A 5,371-nucleotide genomic window follows, 5' to 3' on the forward strand; every position below is an offset into this window, starting at 1 on the left:
AAATATACCCATTGTTTGACCATTATAAAAACAAAAAAAGCCTACTTAATTGTTTAAAGATAGCTAAAACAGACTTTATTGAGATCTGAAAGCAAACCGCACTTTTCGCAAAGTTATGAAAAATGTATTTAAAAGGGGGATTAGCTGTTAAAAGAGTACATTTTTAAACCTAGGAGTTCTTGTTTTAGAAACTTATTTTTCTAAGCCAATAAATTCATTGCATTGCAAAATAAAGCCAGATTTCGATTTTGGAATATTTAGTCAAAACATTTAAAGCTTAAGCATTTATTTTTTTCTGTGCATACAGTTCTAATAATATGGTGTTAAGTTGTTAATAAATAAACACTCACCAAATCTAATAAAATAATTCATTACCAAATTTGAGTTTAAGTTTTTCAATTAACCTCGCTTTTGGTAGTAGAATTATTTTATAGCACTTGAATCTATAGTCTCTTCTCTCAGTAAATAAAGTGTTTGAATATACAAATAGCTAATTGAAATCTTTTGAAAATTTGTTTTTATTCCCATTAAAAACTGTTTTATAATCAGTTGGTTTACTGATAGGTTCTTTAAGTAGTAAACTATCTTTGTACATCCAATTGATATCAGATTCATACTCATGCTAAACCAGAAAAACAATTGCTCCACTCAAAATTTTGATAACGTTTACAAATTCTTAATTTATTGGACTAAATTTTTACACTAACTTGATATGAGATTTATATTCCATTTTTTAACCAGCGAGGAGGTATGTAGAGCAGAGGTACTGCAAAGGTAGAACTAACTTCTGGTGATAAACATCGAATGGATATGTAATATATCTATAAAAAAATGTTACATATAATGAAGGACAATACATTTTTTAAATTAAATACACAAACATACAAGATCATACCCAACCAACATACCAGTTGCTCTGATCACAAGTTAATTTATAAAAGCTAGATTTTTACATACATTTGATGCAAGACTAGTATTCCATTCTTTAACCTGAGCGAAGGTATTGCATAGGTATAAATAACTTCTGAAGATAGGAACAGAATGGGCACCTACCTAATATATAAAATCAATATATTAAAAAATAATATTTTAAACTAACATTACACAAATATTAGAACAGAATAAAATTATATTATATATAAATTAAATATCTCATATAATTTATCTTACTTGTAAATAATTTTGTTTTTTTTTGTTGTTGTTTTTAATTTTTTAAATATTTTAACTAAATTTGATGACCACAAACAAGACAAAGACCTTGTCTATAAAAGGAATTTTCGCCACGCTCAGAACACACAACACACTTTCTCACCTTAGAGGCTTGAAGCTTCCTATCAGCTTTGCTGTGCAATTCAAAGCGTTTTAAAACAAGATGCAGTTTCTGTTCCTGATTTCTTACTGAATGCAACTGTCTTAATTCCTTATTTACGCTATTATGCAAACACTCTCCCTCCTCTTCACTTAGCAACCCAATAGTTTTATGGAATTTTACAAATAGTGGCACATTAAAAATAAGTTCATGCATTTTTCGTGTGATACTTTCATTTGGAAAGCAAGCATGAAACTCAATAGCAAATAAATTTATATATTGATGAAGCTCAGTAATTAGCCTAATACTCATAGTCTCTAATTGAGAACTTAATGAGTTACAATGTGTGTTGAGAGCCCTATTTTTAGAATTTAAATCTGTAATTTCAGCTTCCAATTTAAATACTTGCATTTTAAATTTTTCTATTTGCTCCATATTTGTTTTATTTTCAGAAGTTAATCGATCAATTTGATTCAGTAGCTCCTGACTGTTATTTAAAGTGAAAAAGTCATCTGCATCTGCTGATTTTTTTTGGGGGTGGAGCTTGCGACAGTTGCATTTTAAAAAATTCTTCGTTTTTTATAGCTTTAAAATTTTTTACATATTTCGTTTTTTTGGCGTGTTAACTTTAGGCACATTTTATCAAACTCGTCATTACTAGGCATATCAAAATAAATTGGCAAAAGAAAACTCATAAAACTAAATAAATCACCTCTTATTTTAAAGACTGTCATTAAAATGGAAATGACATTGTTACTGATCTTATCTGTCCTAATTAATCGCTTAACAAAAAGAAAGTTACACCTATCTTCCCAACCATTTTTCCATCCAATATGTTGTTTTAGAATTTCCCTCTCAGTTCAATACATTGTTATCAAAATAATATTGACTTATTAATAAATATAATAAAAACAAATAAAATAATATTAATTAACAAATATATGCACTAGATAAAAGTGGATTTAACAACTTATCTGTATTACTTTGATAATCCAAAGAGAAAAATTCCGCGTAACTTTGTTTACTTTTATACATCAAAAATTGACTCGCCGAAACAGTTGTTTGGAGAATATTCGTTAATATATAGTTTGGGGCGTAATTCATAAAGATTACGTCATCGCAAAAAAACGTCAACACAAATGTAGGACCTTTTTTAAAAAAAATTGACAATTGTGCCCACACCCACCCCTTTCCACACGCACACTTCAAAATCCGCGTCGTCGACCCTTTTTTTTTCAAAAATAGTTATCCTCAAAATCTACATAGTTATCCTCAAATTTCTTTAAAGTAAAACAGCTTAGACATTTTTTATTTTAAACAAACATATTAACTTTGTGCTTATAAAATCTTTTAGTTATATTTTTATAATTAATTTGTTCATAATATGTCTTAAAATTGTTTTTCAAAATTTCAACTTCTTCCTCGCTCTAAATACCACTCAATGATTGTTTTATATTATGATTTTTTCATTTACTAAACCACAGTTATTGTAAAAAAAATCATCTGCAACTATGTATTCTTTATAATTTTTTTAGTTAAAAATTGACCACTTTTTACGCTTTTATAAAAAGACCAATTTAACGTTACGATATTGATTTTTGTATCAAGCATCTCATCTGTTGCAGGAACCAATGTCAAACGCCAAAGAATGAGGAAGCTATTTTAACTTTGGGACTGCATTTTTATTATGCTCTTTCATTAGATTTTTGAGTATAAATTTTGTTTAATGTATTTGTCCGAGCTATTTTTGAAAAAAGTCGTGTTTTGCTGCATGACAATATCATCTGGTAGTAAATTCTACATGGAAGCAACTTTAAAATAGTTCTGAAAAGAATGCTACCATTGAGCGCTGTTCTTTATGATTTTTCTACGGTATTGTAAACGTTGAACAGTTCGTGGAGAAACCTTCATACACCTAGTACGGAAAGTTTGAAGCACTTGTTTTTTAAGGTATATAATACTTTTAAGAAATAATAACCCCATAAATTGATGAGATGTACTCTGTGTTTTTATGTTTATTTATACTATGGCTATAATTTATTAACTTAAAAAAGAAGAAAAAATTGTAAGGATATTATAAAAGATGTGAACGGTGATGAGTTTGTACAACAATAAAAAATTACTTACCAACTGGTAGTGTCAAAGATAAACCTCGTATTGAGCGATCAGTAACTGATAGTTCGCAATGAAACTATGCTTTACACGCTTAGCAGATGCAACCCAAAAGCAGGAATATCAACATTAAGTGCAGAAATCAATAGCTTGCTGCCTAACACAAAACGTTCGAGCATGTTCAACGAACGTTGTAAACGTTTGAGCTAGGGATTGCGATTTCCCGGACTTTTTCCATTCCCGGGATAGCGGGAATTATTTACATTGTTCCCGGGGAATTATTTACATTGTTCCCGGGGAATTATTTACATTGTTCCCGGGATCCCGGGAAATTCCCGGGAAAATCTTCATCAGAGAAAAATATAAATAACTAAATACACTTTTTTTTTTTCTATTTATTTTTTGTAATTGTTTACAACTTTAAAGTGACTTCTGAGAAAAACCAGTGCATCGAGATGAATGTCGATCAATCTAGTTCTATAGTTGGTAAAAAAAAATCCAGTTGAACTAAACACCCTTTCAGCCTCTACACTGGAAGGACGAATAGTTAAAAGTGCATTATAAAGCATATCTAAGTTATGCGATCTTTTATTAGTAGCTTCAAACAGATTGAATTCTTGACGCATAATTGATTTATTGCACTTGACTGCAAAAACATCTTTTTTTTTACAAATTTTTCTAATCTGGCAGCCATAGATTCAGATAACTGATTTATATCAATAATACTATTGTTTAGTTTTCTATCGCTATCTTTTTCTTTTGCTATATTTTCAATTATGGGAAAAAGTCGACCAGCTATTTCAATCGCTAAATTTATCATAACTGCTTTAGATGGCATGCTAAATAAGTCATTATCCATATCACTTTTTGAAGATTGAGGATTATCTAAAAATTTTAGTAAACCAACAAGATCTTTTTTTCTTCTTTGACATATTCTTTCAATTAAAGCATTTTTAAGATCTTTTGCTAGGTAGCAATCTTGAACATCAAGTTCTTTAACCATAAATTTTAATGTGTCATCAGCTGTTAATAAAGTTGCTTCCCTTCTGCAAATCATTTCAGAACCTAAGACAATAAGTTGCAGACTTTTTGCTAAATTTTCAATTACTGTAAGTTCATCATCAGACAACATTAGGTTTTCTAAACTGAAATCCACGAGAGATTTAAAAACTGCTTTTTTAACTTTAATAAATCTTTGAATCATGGTCAACATTGAATTCCAACGAGTTTTTGAATCCAAAATTAGCACTAGCTCTTGTCCAAATTTATTTTTAGAATAACGCTTTAAAGAATCCATTTTTAAAGGAGATCTTTTAAAAGTTACAACTATTTTTCTAACTTTAACAAGAACTTTATGAAGCTCAGGAACAAGATCAGGAACTTGGTCACTAATTTCATTTTGCTGATCCTCCTCCTCATCATAATCATCGTCATCATCAAAGACATCATCTTCAATATCTTTGTCATTAGTACTTTGATTATTATTTTTACCTTTTTTTTTATATATTACATCAACAACGGCTAAATGTATTGCGTGTGCAAAACAAAGTTGATATTCAGAAGGCGAAGTATATCCTAATTTTTTCATAACAAAAGCACCATCAGTTTTTATGCAAACTACATCATTTGTAAGACTTACATTAAACATGTTTAATTTTTTGATGAGTAGTTCTAGGCAATCATTTGAATTGTGCGATCCTAACATTCGCTCTAATCCAAGATTAATAAAGCCTTCATTAAAGTGAAGATTTATATTCATAAATCTTCTGCCATGTTTTGAATATTCATCCAAATCTATACTAAACTTGCATTTTTTTTCTTTTATTTCGAGTATCTTTTTTTTATTTTCTTCGACTATTTCCAAATAATATATATATATAAGATTCATGACATCTGTTTTCGATTTAGGAAGAGTAAAGCCTTTATCACGAAGCAACTCACGAATTTGAT

General features: G+C 29.1%; 1 long non-coding RNA gene across 1 annotated transcript; it reads right to left on the bottom strand.

The window, feature by feature from the left end:
* Positions 1-500: 500 nt before the first annotated feature.
* On the bottom strand, positions 501-2,279 carry LOC136090396 (uncharacterized). The gene is made up of 2 exons (XR_010643398.1): positions 958-2,279; positions 501-821 (listed from the first exon to the last, which is right to left on the bottom strand). It is a non-coding gene; the product is annotated as an uncharacterized LOC136090396 (long non-coding RNA).
* Positions 2,280-5,371: the final 3,092 nt, after the last annotated feature.

This window comes from Hydra vulgaris, chromosome 13 (genome assembly GCF_038396675.1).
Source record: "Hydra vulgaris chromosome 13, alternate assembly HydraT2T_AEP".
Taxonomy (NCBI): Eukaryota; Metazoa; Cnidaria; class Hydrozoa; order Anthoathecata; family Hydridae; genus Hydra; species Hydra vulgaris.